The 18,174-nt window shown below is 41.3% G+C and overlaps 1 protein-coding gene across 8 annotated transcripts in view; it reads right to left on the bottom strand.

The window, feature by feature from the left end:
* Nucleotides 1–18,174, bottom strand: part of FRMD4A (FERM domain containing 4A) — a 595,439-nt gene that overhangs the window by 233,742 nt on the left and 343,523 nt on the right. Inside the window, exon 1 of one of the 8 annotated variants that reach the window (XM_036460342.2) lies at nucleotides 220–472. The exons of the other annotated variants lie outside the window; for them this stretch is intronic. The gene's annotated coding sequence lies outside the window, so the exon portion shown is untranslated. Of the gene's footprint in view, nucleotides 1–219; nucleotides 473–18,174 lie in introns of those variants that run through there. 8 annotated transcript variants of the gene reach the window in all.

The raw sequence follows: 18,174 nt of genomic DNA on the forward strand, positions 1-18,174 counted from the left end.
GGTGCCAAAGCAAAGTGCCTGTAGCAGAACGGAGTACAGTGCGGGTCACACGTGGGGTTTGCACTGAAAAATGTCACACCCGCGACATTATACCTTCTACGCCCCGCGTTAACAAATGTCAGGTCCCTTCCGCCGGCCCGGCATCTAAAAAGGAGCACAGAAGTGCTGCCCAGCCCCTCGCCTCCCTGCGATCGCGGCTGGGGAACAAAGACACATTACCTTTTATTTGTTGCGCGTCCCAGGGAGCCAGGGAACTTCACGTTTGCAGCGGCGGGTCCGCGGAAACCGGCGTTCCATCCGCCCGGGAGCGCAGGCCGTGGCCTACTCAGGGGCATCCGCGCCCGGCGCCTCTGCCTCGGCCGCCGCCGCCGCGCCCGCAGCCGCCCCGCCGGTCCCAGCCCCCGCCCAGCGCAGCCGGCCCTCCGTCAGGCCATCGCCAGCTCGCGTCGCTCCCGCCGCGCCTGGCCGCCCGCCCGGACGCCCCGCCGCCGGCCCGCCCCTCTCCCGCCGCGCCCGCCCGGCCCGCCGCTCGCTGTGGGCGCCTCCGCCCTCGGCCCGCGCCACGCCCCCGCGCCCTGCGCTCCCCCGGCGCCGCGGGGGCTGCGGGGTCCCACGCGAGGCGGGCGAGGGGGGCGAGGCGGGTCCCCAGCTCGCGCCTGGAGCTCCGGACAACAATGAGCCCGCCCGCGCTAGGCCGGCCGCGGCCTCCTAGAGCCCGGGAATCCGGTCACCCGGGCTGATGGCACACGCAAGTAGGGACAAAGTTAGGTCCTGGAGGAGGCTGCGGGCCCTGAGAGGCTGTGCGGGAGGAAGGGAAGGAAATCTAACGCGGAAGACACACACACCAAAAACATACAGAAAATCCCCACCCCGTGAGACAGAGAAAGGGGCGCCTTGGGCTGTGCTGGGCTGAAGGTGTAGCGCCCCTCCTGAGCTAGCCCAATTTCCTTGAATTTTAATCTCCCCTCAACTCTTGGGGAATAGAAGTTCCTGTGAAATAACTACATTGTCAGGGATTCACAACAATGACTGGGGGAAAGGAGACTTCCATTTCCAGGCCCTGGGGGAGGACAACCTAACAAGTATGCTTTGCAAGAAAAGAAACAAACGGGGAGAATATCCCTACCAAGAACAATAACTCAATTCACATGCCAAGCCTAAATGTTTATTGCTTCAGTAGCTCAATTTGCCCCAGACACATTTTTCCCCCCATGAATTGTCAAAACACAGTTGGTAAAATAAAGGGTGCAGTAGATAGGGGCACTGCTTAGCTAAGGGGCAAAAGCTAGCTTGTCTCAGGGGTAAAATTTTTAGAGTACATACATGGCTGAATTTCCCAGCATCCATCCATTCATGATCCATCCACTATTCAAAGGCGAGATAGGATCTGAAGGAGACCCTGGCAAATCCAGCACCATGGTTTCCAGGGCACTGGCAGGAGTGAAAACTTACAAACTTTGTAGTAATGAGAAATTTCGCAATCTTATCTTCCAGAGCACACCCATTGTATGTTCTTCTCTAAAGATCTCTGAAGAAAAATTTTGAGATCTCAGTCAATAAAGGGAAACTCTGTGTACAGTTAGTGTTGGAGGTAAAGGTGAACATGTGGGTTAGAACTGCCTGTCTTACTTCAAGCTGTCTTGCTCACATGCTGGTGAATGGAGACTCACATGATTCTTGGGATCTGAGTCAGGGGAAGCTGTTTCTGCACGGGATGTGTCTGCATATTTGGAGCCCTTATGGAGTGTGCCAATGCTAAGTCCAATTCTTTCAAAATGCAATTGAAGTCCATTTCCTCCTGTCCTGAGGCCCTCGGGGGAGTGTTATTTCTTTGGATGCAGACTGTTTTCCAGTGCAGGTTTGTTGTGACTGCAACACCTAGTAGGAGGTGATTGAGGAAATGTTCAAAACTACTATTTCTCTTCAGATATTTAGTTCCCTTCTTGAGAAGAGTCATTGGCTTCCATTCACCTGCCGCTTTTCCACATGGCCACTGCAATTCTCAGTATGTACTAAACTGAACCTGGCCCACCAGAAGTCCAGGTGCCCTAACCCACTACAGAGCATCTGTCCAACCCCCACAAGCCAGAAGTAGGTAGGTATCAAGGAGTCTTTTATCATCTTCCATTCACTCATTCCCCATGTTCAGGATGTCACCAAGCATTCCTCAAAAATAGCTCTGGAAATTTCCTTAAGAGCAACCCCTTTTCCGACTTGCTCCAACAGCACGGGGTTGGTTAACCTGTGTAGATGAGCACCCCCTGCCCTAGCCTTCTGTGCACATCACTTTGCAACAGTCTCCAGCAGCTTCCTGACTAGGTCTTATCTCTGAAGACCTTTCTCCATGCTCGTTGGAGTAACTCTCCTAAAATTCAGATCTGGTCAGAGAACTTCTTCACTTAAACCTGTTCGGGACTTCCCCGGCTCTTAGAAATAAAGTCCACACTTCTTCAGATGACTAGAATGGCCTGAGCACCTAGCCCCCCTTATGCGTCCAGCCTTATCTGTTGCCACCTGACCCCAACAAAGTCCACTCACCCTCTGTGCCCAGCTCCCAGGTTCTCATTCACCTCCTTGCTATCCAGCAGCCAGTGACTTTAGAAACAACACAGATCATGTCCCACCACAACCTAACCATTGTCGATGGCTTCTCATTGCTCTTGAAGCATCCTCTCCATCTCCCTCACGTGTTCATCTCCCTGTCCCTTTATACTTCGCTACACAGGCCACCTTTCTGCTTTTGTATTTCTCATTCTTCCTGGCCTGAATGCCCCTCCACCCTCACACTCCACTCTTTGTATGGCTAGCTCCTTATCATTTTTCAGTTTTTAGCTCAAAGGCTGCCTCCTAGGTGACCTTCCATGCTCAACACGTGAGAAAAAAACTCTTCCAGGTACTCTTTGTATCATTATCATTTACTAGAGGCCCTGTGCTTGAAATTCATGCACAGGTATGGTCCCTAGGCCTGGCTGGTGATCAGGGCAGATCAGGTTCTCCACCTCCCAGCCTCCCTACTTCCTCCTTTCCTCACTGGCTCAGCTCAGCACCATGCTGCTGCCACTGGTCACCAGCCATGTTCCGTGCTTCCCCCTGGTGGTCAACACACGTCATAGCAAGCAATCAAATTCCCAGTCTCTCAAACTCCTGAGGGGACAATTTGCATATTAGCCTTTTATTATATAGGATTTCTTTCCTAACACTTCACCACAATGGGTATTAAGAGTCCCATCATAAGGTCACAGACCTATTTCAGATTGCCTGGGCTTGCATATTTTCTGGGCCTCCTGCTACCTGTGCAATCTTGGGCAAGTTTCTCTGTGCCTCACTTTTCTTAGAGCTAAGAACACTATCTACCTCATAGGGTTGTTATGAGGATTAAATGAGTCAATATATGTGAATCATTTAGAACAGAGCCTGGCTGAATATGCTAAAACCCTGTGAGGGCCTTTATGTGTTTTATTCTCACTGTTTCCCCATGAGACCTGGGTTAGTATATGGCACAGGATCTTTTTACCCCCTAAGCCTTTTGTATTTGGCTACAAGACAGAGAATGAATAAAAATTCCAGGAAGAAAAACCTTATTTGTAGAATTTAAGTACTAAGAGAAATAGGCCATGGTAAAACTTGATGAATGAGATAAAATTCAAACGTAATTTATTTGGAAGTTAATGAAAATATAGAGAAAATATGTTTTCTGCTTCAGCAGTTGTGATGCTTGGAGTTGATGGATGACAAGCTTTGCCAGTCAGGATCCTGTAACGGTCTGCTTTCCGCAGAGCAGCCAATGTGGCCACAGGGAATGCAGGCAGTTGCTTGTGAAGGCATAAAGAATCAAAGGATCTTTGCAAAGTGTTGGTCCATCTGCCAGCCCTAACATGCAGTTGTGATGAAAGAAAATAGTGTTTCCATTTTCAGCTGCAGTTTGATACTTTTTAAAGAGTCTAACGGAAAACAACAACACAAAAACCAGCAAACAAAAACAAAGGGCAGGCTGGTTTCATTCACCTTTGTGTTTTGCTTTCACAGCTGGAGAAGTTTCAGAAAGAAAGAGAAATGCTTTCCCTTTTGCCCTTGCAGAAGACAAACAGGATTTGAGACCTGACTACCTGGGGCTCTCCTTGCCTTTCTCACATAATTAGGGATCTTTGTTTTCAAAAGAGCTGAACTCTCAAGGAGAGGAGGGGTGGTCTGTGGCTTAAGAGTAGGGATCTAAAAAGAGATGGAAAAAGGTCATAGCACCCCCCAAAAGAAGGGAAGGGGTGACAACTGTATACACTCCTCAAGAAGGCACCTGTCAGCATATGGACGCTGGATGGGGGTACTAAGTTCTAAGAGGTGTGTCTTAAGCAAAGGATCCTGGTGTTTGGCCAAGAGGGATGGAGTCTTTGGCTTTAAAGGGACCTCAAATTCTTGAAGACTAAGCATCTCAGTGGCAACTAACCTTGTCTTGAGGTACAATGTGAGCTAGGGAAGAGGAAAGAATGAGTGAATTCCTACCTCCTTGGTGAACAAGGATGTAATCAAGGTTTAAGTGGGTTTAGAGAAGTAAATTAATGTGTGTGTTTTTTTTTATGATCAAAGTTGGATAACAAAAATTATGCACTCTGTAAATAAAAGTACCAAGTTCTTAACTCTAAGATCTGAAGTCATAGCTTCCCAGACAGGTGCCATCAGGAGCATGGATCTGAGTCTGGACTGCATAATCCCTTCCTAGGAGACAGTAAACGCACCCTGCTCTGAAAACCCAGTGTGACCTTTGGTCTCTTGTCTTTTTGTTACCCATTTCTTCACCTTTAAAATGGGCCATATTATTATCTTTCTCCAGCCTTATGAAAACTATGGGTTCAACACATTATTCTTTAAACCATACAACTGATACTAAAATTTTTGAGTATAGACTCTGGACCAAGCACAGTACTAAGAACTTTCCAAATATTAGTTAACTGGATCAGTACAAGTTGCTCTTGAGGTGGACACTATTTTTATCTCTTTCTACAGAAGAGGAATCTGGTACTTAAAAAAGAAAGCAATGTACTGAGACAACAATCACATTTGAACCCAGAATCATTCATTCTTTTGAGATCCTAAGCATTACCTTCTATGATTGGAATACCATATAGTATCCAAATAAATAAATAAATAAATAAATATTGAGGGACACACAGTGAGAATGGCCACAATGTTCCTTTACATGCAACTATTAATTGCAGAGTGAATGAAGTGCAGTTGGAGTTCCTCAGTAACCTATATTCCTCCATTAGTTCTTAACCTACATCATATGGACAAAGATTTACATCCTATTTCCTATCTTTCTAGAGAATAACACTGGCATCTTTTCCCTCCACACTCAACCAGTTTGGAGGGAAAACTGTGGCTCAGTGGTTGAGTATGGAATCAATGACTCTTTCATCTTTGATGTTTCTATCCCTCCCTCTCCCTTCCTTTCTGAAATCAATAAAAATATACTTTAAAAAAAAGAATAAACAAAGACTCCTTTTGAGCAGGTTATAGTGCTTGACTGGTTTTAAGTGAGTGATAATTTCATTTTTATACCCCATCCTTTTTCCTCTTCTCCCAGGTCAATGAGAGACCAATGATGAACCACTTCAATCAAAAAGGAAGAATTTCAACTCCCCTTATGGCCTAAGTAAGTACTTAATACCACGGTCCTTGGGGGTATATGAAGAATTCGTTTAATAGCTGTGCTTTATTTCATTATTTTTTTAAAATAGCAATGTCATTTTAATAGCTATGTTTTATAATCTTGTTATGTTCTTATTATATTAGATTATTGCTTATTAGTCTTTCCTGGCTGGGAATCATGGTTTAGACTGCCTCAACTCATGGCAACAAAAACCCAAGGCAAGTCTTTCTGAAACACAGAGAAGGATCAATCAAAACATCACGAGCTAATTAATGTAATTTGGAGCCCCTGGGAGCAGTTTTATTATAGTGAATACCATACTATAAAATTGGTATACATTAGAGATACACTGAAGTACATAGGTTCCCTCTCTCACGAAACCTTTTCTGTTTATTTACTCAGAAATAACTATATAACTATATAACTAACTATATAACTATGTAACTATGTAACTATATAACTATATAACTATATAACTATATAATTATATATATATATATATATATATATATATATATATATATATATATATATATAACTAGTTAACACTTGGCACTTACTAAGTGCCAGATACTGATTATGTGCTTTACATATAATAACGGATTTAATCTTCTTAGCAGCCCCATAAGGCTGGTACTCTTAGTAACGCCATTTGTGGGGAGAGAATGAAAGCACAGAGAGAGGATTTACAGCCCACCTAAGTTCTACAGATGATAAGTAGGCAACAGCCAATTACCAAACTTGGGCAGTCAGACTTCATAGTCTGCATTGCTAATTCTCACTCATCTTCCAATTGTCAAGTATTTGGAGGCCTCACATCCCTTATAGTGCCTAGCACAGTGTCTTCAGCTGGAACTCACTACTCATTATTTATTTGTTGGCCTTTAGCCCCATTACAAAAGGGAGATAAGACAGAAATATTTGTGAAATTGAATGAAAATATTTTTCAGGAAATATTTCTTTTTCAGTTGTAACGGCAAAGAGTGTAAAGTCTTATGTACAGTTGACATCAGTCAATCAATCTCTCAAGGAAGCAACAAGGATGTATTAAAATGATGAGTCAGCAAGGGAGGAACAGCCCCAGGATTTGACAGACACAGGCCCCTATGCCTTAGGAAGGAAAGGCAAGTCAGAATCTTGGAAGTGAGCTGGGGCTGGAAGCTAAGATGGAGTGATATGATGACTTCTCCTGCAACCAAATACAAATCACTGCTACCCCCAAATTATAACAGCAATGTATTTACATTGCAGTCCATGTTATAAAGTAGAGGTCTATGCAGCACATTTCTAGGGTCCTGACTTCACCAATAGGAAGCTGGCTAGGGTATTTGCTGAGATGGGATTGGATACACAAGGTAAGAACTCACAAAGAAATATCTGGGTGGGAAAATTTAAATGTTGGGCATGTTTAGTAGCAGGCTGCCCCCAAATATGCCAAAATGGCATATTAATTTTTTCAAATTAAAAATTTTTAAGAAGCAGCTGGTACAAAAAGGACATTCTGACCCTCCTCTGTCCCTCTGTCCCTCTGTACAGAAAAGAAATCTTTCATGTGAAAGTTACCCTCTGGTCGAAACCGGTTTGGCTTAGTGGATAGTGCATAAGCCTATGGACTGGAAGGTCCCGGGTTCAATTCTGGTCAAGGGCATGTACCTTGTTTGTGGGCACATACCCAGTGGGGGGTGTGCAAGAGGCAGCCAATCGATGTTTCTCTCTCATTGCAAGAAAGTTACCCTCCCTGCATCAGGAGGAAAGAGAGACATCCTTATGACCAGAAATAGAGAATGCAGGACAAAGAAGCCTGTATACAAACCTTGTTGCCTTTTACTAATTTACTATCCCAAGTCAAAACTCTTCTTAAATTTGTTACTAATTAAGCATCCAAACCTACATTTATTGGTCCATCAAATACTCACAAATGTATTGTTTCTTTGCATAAAAAGTATAAAAGTTGCTTGCTTTGGCCATTTTCTTTAGGTCTCCATTTACATGAGTCCTCCTCTACTGTCTCTCCTTTTCTGGCCATTTAACTCTTAGACCAGCCTGAAGAAACTGGAGGATAGAATAAAGCTTCTTCCTCCCCAACAGTACTCATAGAAGGCATCTGTGCCTATGGAAAGTGATGAGATCATTGAGAGAGGTGCTCTAGGGAGAAAGGAGATCTTGGGACCTAGTGCAAAGACAGTGGTTCTCAGATATAAGCCAGCAGCAGGATCACCTGGAAGATTCTGGTTCTCATCCTCTCAGCCTCCCTGGAGTTTCTCATTTATACATAACTCTGGATTAGGAGTGTAAGAATTTTCCTTTCTAACAAGTTCAGGTGATGTTGCTGCTGGTTGATTAATACCACTGTTCTGCCACTCAGGCCTTTATTTTGCTCCAGGCATTCTGTCCTCCTAGCTATCCTCCCAATAGCTAGGCTTGCTCTAGCCCCAGGGCCTTTGCATTTCCCCAAATATCAGCAGGAATCCAGCCGGCCCTTTTTCATGTCTTTGATCAAATGTTATTTTACTAGTGAGATCTTATCTGACCATCTTACTTTCATTCTTTTTTATTTTTTCAGTAGAGGGAAATGGAGCTAAGTTTTATTTATTTTTCATAGCTGTCCCTCAATTTTTTAAATGCCAAAAATCACAGTGACTTATGATCATATTTCTTTAAAAATGGCAACTCCTCCTGCTTGCCCTTCCGTTTCTGCCCCCTCCCTAATTCTTTCTCTGTTTTATTTTTCTCTACTGTCCTTACCACCTTCTAACAGACTATATAACTGTATTTTATTTATGTATTTGTTTGTTACCTGGAGAGCAAGGACTTAAGTCTGTTTATTTCTGATTCTTCTGAATCTAGGTCAGTCATTTGCACATACTGAATATTCAATACATATTAATTAAAAGAATAAATAAGGCCTGGCCAGGTAGCTTAGTTGGTTAGAGCAGTGGCCGGCAAACTCATTAGTCAACAGAGCCAAATATCAACAGTACAACTGAAATTTCTTTTGAGAGCCAAATTTTTTAAACTTAAACTTCTAATGCCTCTTCTTCAAAATAGACTTGCCCATACCGTGGTATTTTGTGGAAGAGCCACACTCAAGGGACCAAAAAGTCACATGTGGCTCACAAGCCACAGTTTGCAGACCACGAAGTTAGAGCATCATCCTGATAGGCCAAGGTTGCAGGTTTGAACCCCAATCAGGATATATACAAGAAGCAACTAATGAATACATAAATAAGTAGAACAACAAATTGATGCTTTTCTCTCTCAAATAAGTTAATAAATAAATATTTAAGGGTAATTAAAATGAATGAATGAACATCCTCACATGTAGAATTGTGGTATTAAGAAGTTAATTTTGATGAAAACCCTACCTATCTGGTGATCTCCATAAAAAAAATAAGATATAACCATGTTGCTCCATTTTGAAAAATACTCTCCTCTTGCACCTGGTGTAAGGTCACAGGTCTTGGCAGGTATTCATCAGTAGGCACCAGTTAGGGCCGGGACCTGCCACGGAGCAGACTCTGCATGGTCCCTGGCTCCTTTGGCTTACTACCTTGTTATAAACAGGGCCCTCCCTTGGTTCAGTCTCACCACTCACTCTTCCCTGCTGGCATGTCATCCCTAGCCAATGAGAAAAGTCCTTGTTGCTTCTTGTTTCTGGTCACACTCTAGCTCTGGGCAGAAGACCTTCCTTCCCTCCCCTTCCCTTCACCTGGCCAACTCCCTTCACTCTTCGCACTCACCTCCCTAGCTGCCACCCCAGAGGTCCCCTCTGGTGCTCTCCCCTGCCTATCCCTACACATAGCACTTTATTATAACCATTTCTGCACATGTCTGTATTTCTTACCCCACTGGCGATTTCTCATGGGCAGAAATCAGGGCAACGCTTTGCTTACTTTTATTTGGAGAATTTTATTTTATTCTAAATGCTCAAAATTTATAGATTTGTACACTATATTTAATTTTGCTTTACCACTTTCTTTGTGCCAAGGATGTGATAATTTTTCAATAAAATTTTATAATTAAATCCATCCAGCTAATAAATAAAAACTGAGGAAGCATCTGTGATGGAAGAGAACAGCATGTGACCAGTGTTTATATGCAATTTCATGTAATTGTCTCATAAAGGCGGCCTAAATTATAGTCAGTCTGAAACTGCAAGCAGGCTCTGTCTCTCTTAAATGAGCTGGGGTCAGGCACCATACTGCACTGCAAACATCAAAGCCCACTTTGGGGAATCCCTATATATGCTCTGAAGATTCCTAGAAGCACTCACTGAGGCCTAACAAAAGCACTTACCGGTAATAATCCAGGAGGTGTAATTTCATCTCTTCTCTTAGTCCCTACTTAGTAAACTAAATTGTTTGGATGTTTGCTTTGGGAAATCAAAGGTGCTTCCTTCATTTATATTCTTCTAACTTCTCTCATGTGGTCTGGAGAAGACCTTCCAAGTCCCTCTTCCTATCTCACCCCCTTTTTCACTCTCAAAAATTCAAAACAAGGCAAATCAGCAATGTGGTCTGAAGTGGAGACTAAGCAGAGACCCTGATGGCTGGGACCATTTCAGTCTGTGTTTTCAGGAGAAGAGGGCACATGCAGTGGAAAGAAAGGGAAGTATCTTCAGAATCTTCAGGGAAAGCTTCCTGTACTCTTTACAATTAAAATTGCCCTTGGAAATGGTTTAACCTAAACCACTATCAGATAATAATAATGATAACAACAATGATCATAATAATAGCTGTCGCACATTATCTATAATCCTGCAGCAACACTATACCACAGGAATTATGGTCATGCACTGCATAGCAACATTTCGGCCAATGACAGTTGTATATCGTAGCTCAGGTGTGTAGTAGGCTATATCATCTAGATTTGTGTAAGTGCACTCAGTGATGTCCCCATAATGATGAAATCACTTAAGAATTCATTTCTTAGAATGTATTCTTGTTGTTAAGTGGAGCATGACTGTATTAATTCCCATTGCATAGACCCAGAAATTGAGGCCCATAAATATTAAGTAACTTGCCAAAAGTCAAAACCCAGAAAGAAAGATATTTGAACCCAAGTCTGTCCCCCAGGCATTCAAAGTATATTCTTTTCACTGAGCCTTAATTTTGAGCAAAAGCAGAAACCAGTTAATCAAGAACTCACAGCGGGAAGAGTCTCAGGACTGCTTTCTGGTGATGGGGAACACAAGGGAGCTCCAAAGGTACTGTTCAGCTAGGTGACGTTTTTGCTGAGTGCTGCTCCCGCCTGCCCTCAAAACCATTCCCACCCCTAGCTGAGCTCTGAAAGTGCACAGAGGTGTTCTCCAACAGCACCAAGTTCAATGACAGGCCACCGCTGGGTCATTGCTGGCCTCAGTTTGCCAACCTGCCATAATCCTTGGTTATACTTTTAAAGCAGTTACTGGAGGATTCTCTCTATTTTCACCCTAATCCTCCTGGTTATCACAGTCACATCTCTGATTCTCCTCCTCATACCTGATGGGCATTGAAAGAGTCAATCTGAGACTTGGGTGGCACCTTCCTTATCTGTCTACATAGCACAGCATGCTGAAACTGGTGTTATAATTCAGTTTCCTGCTCAAAAATGCCAGGAAGATCGTTTTAATGGTTAGGAGTTTATGCCTGGGTTTAAACCACAGAGCAGCAACCGTTGTATAGCCAGCCATAGGCTAACGAGTTCTAACATTCTCTCGGTCTCACTTTTCTTCATATAAGGTTGCCATGAGGATTGCATTGCATAAAATTTTGGGCACAGAGAATGTGTTTAATAAAACACATGCCATTAATATTCTTATTTGTATTATCTGCATCAACTAACAACATAAAGTATGGTAACTTTTGTCTATATAAGATATCCTCTTCCCCACTACATTAGATGTTGGTTCTTGGTTTAAGCCTAAGTGCTGTGAGCTTTAGTGAGATCCAGATGAGTTAAGTACAGTAAATAGACAAGGATATTCCATTGTCCTACATAACTGTGTCCTGAATTCCAGCCCTTTCTTCTGAGTGCACCCTCTCCTTGCAGAGATGTTCACCCTGCTCATCTGTGATTAATTTAAAAGTGGTGCAAGCCTACTTAAGTAGCCCTCAAAACCTTGTTCAGCCATTGAAGTTATGTTGTATGCTTTAAAAGGATGCCCCCTAGAATTGACAACCAGTCACAGCATATACCCCTAAAGGGTCACTGGGTCCCATCCTCACGTGTGGTGCAACATGTCAATACGCACAAGTGAGCTTCTGGTTAGACGCTCAGTCCTAGACCATTCAGCAAGTCACCAGCACCACCAGTGAAGCGGAGGCTGAACCCCAGTGTTTCACTGCATTTCTTAGGAGTCTAAATTAATTTCTATTTTTCTATAAGAAAAAAATCAATAGAGGGAAATGGGAAATGAGCCTGGCTTTTACAAATTCGTTCAGTCTCCAGTTCAGTGGGCTATCTAATCCAGATTAGACAAACAAATGAGGACAAAGCAGATTAGGACACATACAGTCCTGCGTGGCTATGGTCCCTCTGAACCATTTATGTGGCGCTCTGTGGGGGAAAGCTTGTGTGAGTGCCTCTTCTGGACAGACGAGGAAATGAGTTCTGAGTGGTTCCCAAGGCCTCCCGATAAATTTGGGGGACATTCAGAATTAGAATAGACAGCTTCTCACCATGTGTCAAGAGCCCTGCTCACCAGTGTCTGTCACCCACCAGAACCTGCACAGGTTGTTGCTAGGCCAAATATGAATACTCTCTTAAGTTGTATGTTATGAGCTCTTCCTAATACAAAGGTATCTAATTTCTTTGACATTTTTTGTCCTTCTTTAAAAAGTATTTTAAATAATGAAACATTACAAACATTCAGAAAAGTACAGAAAATATATTAGACTACTGGATAACTACTATTCAGATTGGACAGTTTGCCTTATTTTCTTTAGACTGCCTTTCTTATTTTTTTGAAATATAATTGATGTGTAACACTGTGGAAGTTTAAGGTGTGTAATATATTAGTTGGATAACTGCAATAAGATTATCACCCTAACACCTCTATCAAGTCACATAACTGATATTTCTTTTTTTGTGGTGAGAACAATGAAAATCTAGTCTCCAAGCAACTGTGAAGTTTATAATACCGTATTGTTCACTATAATCACTAAGCTTTGCATTAGATCATCAGGACTTATTTATCTACTGGTTGCAAGTTTGCACCCTTTGACTAATGTCTCCTCAATCCCCCCATCCTTCAGCCCCTACTAAGTACCATTCTATTTTCTGTTTCTATGAGTACAGCTTTTTCAGATTCCACCTGTAAGTGAGACCATACAGGATTTGTCTTTCTCTGTTTGACTGTCTCATTTATCTGTTCTCCCACTGAAAGACAACTCACTTCTAAGTGTTCACAATTACAATCAGCCAGGGCCTTTGCTCTTGCAGTTTCCTCTGCATGGCGTGCTCACCTCCCAGTTATTTATTCATTCAATGACACTCTCATATTGTCCATTTAATTCGCTTCTTTATTCCTTCAAGGTTTCACTCAATTGTCATTGGGATTGCCAGGTAACATATAGGATGTCCAATTAAATTTGAATTTCAGATAAACAACGAGTAGTATAAGAATGTCCCAAATATTACGTGGAATATTCTTATACTTAAAGTCACTGATTACCTGGAATTAAATTGGTATCTTGCATTTTTTAAAAAATATTTTTTATTGATTTTTTACAGAGAGGCAGGGAGAGAGATAGAGAGCTAGAAATGTTGATGAGAGAGAAACATCGACCAGCTGCCTCTTGCACACCCCCTACCGAGGATGTGCCAGCAACCAAGGTACATGCCCTTGACCGGAATCGAACCCGGGACCTTTCAGTCCGCAGACCGACGCTCTACCACTGAGCCAAACCGGTTTTGGCGTATCTTGCATTTTTATTTGTTAAATCTGACAAATCTAGTTGTCATTTTCTCAATGATGCTGTCCCTTGTCCATCCTATTAAAGTGTTTAATCCCCTCTCCAACACTTCCTATTCTTTTTCTGTTTCATTTTTTTTATAGCACTAGTCACCCATTTACCTTCCTTATTTATCTTGCTTATTTTCTGTAATTTTCTAGAAAGCAAGCTCCTAGAAGGCAGAATTTTTGTTTGTTTTGTCCCTTGCTATATGGTAACACCTGAAATAGTATTTGAGACACAGTATGTGCTCAGTAAATACTTGGTGAAGAATGAATACATGAATGGAAAATGCAAAGTTATCTCCTTCATACATGCATGAAAATTTATTCTTTAGGATAAACACCTGGAAATGGAGTTGCTTTCAGCAGATGTGTGTATTTAATAAATGTTGCCACTTTGCTGTTCAAAATGATTAAGCTGATTTCTGTTCCTATTAACCAAAGACTGGTTAAATTATTATGAATGTGTATTCTTAAGCTATGATTTCTCTTGTGTAAGAAAACAAAAATTGCATAAACCCATGGCTATTGCAGTGACATGGTAAAGTCCATTATACAAATTTTGAAGAAAAGCCACCTGATAATTACTATTTTCAACTAAAAAGGAGGAAGTCTTGGCTCTAGACCATAAAATGAAGACATGCACATAAAATTGAATGGCATGCTGTTTAAGTTCAGATTCAAAATTGTCACAAAAATGAAATTCATATTAAAAGAGGATATTTGATAAAGTCTTTTATTATAAAAATGGTCAATCTCTTTTAGGTCATAAAGATTAATTCAAGCTACAGAAACAAACAAACAAACAAACAAACAAACAAAAAACCAGTGTGATCAAAGGATGCAATGAAATGACACATTTAAATATGTTCTTAGTACATTCTTAAAAAAAAAAAAAAGATGTTATATTGATTTTAGAGAGAGGGGAAGGAAGAGATAGAAACATCAATGATGAAAGAAAAATCACCTATAAGCTACCTTCTGCACACTCCCTACTGGAGATTGAGTCCCAAAACTGGGCATGTCCTTGACCGGTAATTGAACTGTGACCTCTTGGTTCATGAGTTGATGCTCAACCGCTGCCATACTGGCAACTGGCTGGACAATACATTCTTGAATAGTCATAAAATAGGCTGTTGTCTTTGCAAAAATGGTCATAATTCTTTACTTCTCCCTGTAACTAGGCTCCTGGTCATGTAACTGAAGTGATATCTAGAGGTGAAGTCTATTATTCTTCCTTTTGAAACTGGATCAGGCTTCTGACTTATCTTGGTCAATGAAATGCAGAAAAGTGACAATGTTTAAAATTTAGCCCTAAAAGATCTCTCATGCTTTTACTTTATCTTTCTAGCTGCCATATAAGAAAGGCAGGACTAGTCTGCTAGAAGACACAAGATCAAATGAATCAAAGCCAAGTCAGGCCCCAAAGAGATGACAGATCCCAGCCAAGATCAGCAAAGCTACCTTCTAGACTTCCAGCTGACCACAGATGCATGAGAGAAACTGAAAGAACTGCCCTGCTGAGCTCAACCTAAATTGCCAACAAACAAAATCATGACCTAGATAAATACTGGTTGTTTTAAGCTACTGAATTTTGTGAGGATTTGTTACAGAGCAATGTAACAACCAATATGCAAACTAACTTAGGTTTTCATCCTAAAGAAAGCATAGCTGTAAATGTATTCAGTTTCTTTTCTTTTGCTATATTTGTGCTGATAAAACTGGTGGATATATCTTGATTTGCAACGAGCTGATAATTTTTTAAAACAAAATGTGCAAATGCAACTGGACCAATAAACAATTGTGTGCACATCTTGGCAGCCATCTGTGACAGACACACAGGGGCATTATACCACTTCACCCCATGCGTGTACCATCAGCCACGGCAGCATTCACCAAGAATACTGTACTTTTAAACTGGGAGTTTCCTGACAAAAATCAAGTGATTTGAAAATTTGTCTTTTAAAGAAAATTTGTAAGAAAATAACAAGTGCCTCTGAAATTTGACTTTTTAAAAATAGAATTCTGAGCAGATCATTTTTCCTCAGCCAGGAGAAGTTATTGGATGGAGTTTTCAAACTCAGGAATGAATTGTTAGTTTTATTCATGGAAAGCAAATGAAAAACAAACAAAAGCTCAGACTATAACTTTTAAAAATCCAAATAAATAAAGTTAATAATGAGGAAGAATGGTTCACAAAACTTGTTCAAAGCTACACTTTCACGTGTAATCAGCACTAAACAGAACTTATGAGTGTTTTTTCCTACATGTGAGAAGATCACATCTGTAAAAAGAAAGTTCTACAAATTAATGCAGAGAGTTGGAGGGGAACAGTAAGTCTTTTGTAATTCCAAGATTGTTTCATGTTATGAAAACTAATGTATTGGGGACAAAACAAAGAAAGACACCCTCGGTTATCTTACTTTACCTAACAAGTGTTAGGTCCCCAAGAATTTAAAAGAGATCGACTAGTGGACCACAGATCCTTTGAGTTCACCATACACATGAAGATGCATTTTTTTGGGGGGACATTTCTATCTGCAAAAGTCTAAAAATTCTCCCTAGACTGGTAGTATCTCAGGAAGTTTCTGGCACAGGGTGTAAAGCAGGGAGAGAAACACTGCTTTTTCTACCCACATATTTATGGGCACCCAAGTCCTTAAAATGCTGAGACACCAAAATAGAAAAAAATAAACTCTCTCTTAAAAAGCTCATAGACACAGACAACTGTCTGGGTTTTTTTTAGAGATGATGAAAATGTTCTAATGTTGATTGTGATGACATTTGCATTACTCTCCAAATATACTAAAAGTCACTGAATTGTACGCTTTCACAGGTGACTTGCTTGGCATATGAACCATAAGTACCCTCCTTTCATTAAGCCACTGTCCCTAGTCTCTGTTGCACACCTTTGCTCTTCTCTGCCATTAGGGTGCATGGTGCTGGAGGAATGCTATAATCGCAACACAAAGTCAGCAGATACTTAAATAGGGGTCTAGATAAATTCCCTCAAGTACACAATCCTTGTTTTTTAATCTAATAAATATTTATTGAGATCCTATAATGGTTCAAGCACTATTCTTAGTATGAAAGATATACAGTTAATGGATGGAATAAACCTCCCAAAAGCCCCTGACCTTGAACTCATGAGACTGACATTCCAGTAAGGGGCTCAGATAATAAATAAATCCTATGTAATAAAAGCCTAATATTCTAAATGTCTGTTCAACCATTCAACCAATCAAACCATAATATGCTAATGATATGCTAAGGTTGCTCAACCAGTTGCTATGATGTGCACTGACCACCAGGAGGCAAACACTCCGACCAGCAGGATATAGGGAAACAGACAAAAAAAATCTCTCTCTCTTTTTTTATTTGTCTCTCCCCCCACCCCCACCCCCTGTGCATCAATTTCGTGCACCAGACCTCTAGTATATATATATGAAAATGAACACTTTGTGTTTGAAAATTTTGCTTTGAGGTTTTATACTTGGATATTCTAAGTAGGAAAGAAATAATTTTTGTGGCTCTACTAAAGCTTTGGGTCTCAAGAGTTAAATTATTAATGAAATTTAAAAATTATCACTACTGTATAGTAGGGAGGGGTGAGCTTACTGATAAAAGAGCTCCTCACCAAGAAGTGGCTTTACTATGATGAATGAGTCAGGGGATGGCCAGATGACAAGCTTGTGCAGCACCACATGTGGAGGGAGAGCGGCTCTGAGCTGGCTCAGAACTAAGATTTCTAAGTGTAGGATGGACAATGAGGGTTTCACCTCAGATTATTAGGAAATTCTTCCATTTTACCCAATTCTTCTCTCTTGTTTCTTAATAGTCTTCACAGATTTTATTCTAATAAGCATGCACTGTACTATTATTTCTCTTGGGGAGAAAGGGAACCTCACAACCTGTAAATGTCCATGAAACAGCAACTCTGAACAGAACACAAACACACCATCACAAACTTCCCTGGTCTCCTATCGGCAGGAGTGACACAGATGGGCATGCTCTTCACATTGCCAGGCAAAGGAGAGAGGAGAGTGGGTCAGCCCCAGGCAGAAGCACTCTGTGGCTACAAGGTGTTGGCCAAGTTGTTTAATTGGTTTCTGACCCTCAATTTTATCATCAATAACATAGGGATATGGAGACCTCTGAGGGCTGCAAATGAGGGGGGATGCGAGAGTCCCCAGGGATCCATAAGCACTCTATTCAGCAATCACTGCTACTTTAGTCCATAGGCCCTTTCCAGTGGGAGAATTCAACTGGCCTGCTTTTGGAAAGGAGAGTCCTTAGGCAAAATTGCCCAAACACATTTCTATTACTGATTTGTTTTTCTCCCGTTACCTATTTACTAACATAGTGTATTTATTTGTCTGTTTCCCTATATTTGAAGATTTCAATGAAAACCAGTTTTCATCCATGAAGGTTTTGTTCTCTATTGCATCCTAGAACCTTGAACAGTACACAACATAGGCAAGGCTGATAAATTCTAGTTGAATGAATGCAGGCCAGAAGATGTTTCTAGTCTACATAACTCCCATCCTAACAATATCATGAATAAGAAGTCATAAAATCATAGTTTCAGGAACTT

Source organism: Pipistrellus kuhlii, unplaced genomic scaffold (genome assembly GCF_014108245.1).
Source record: "Pipistrellus kuhlii isolate mPipKuh1 unplaced genomic scaffold, mPipKuh1.p scaffold_m20_p_1, whole genome shotgun sequence".
NCBI lineage: Eukaryota > Metazoa > Chordata > Mammalia > Chiroptera > Vespertilionidae > Pipistrellus > Pipistrellus kuhlii.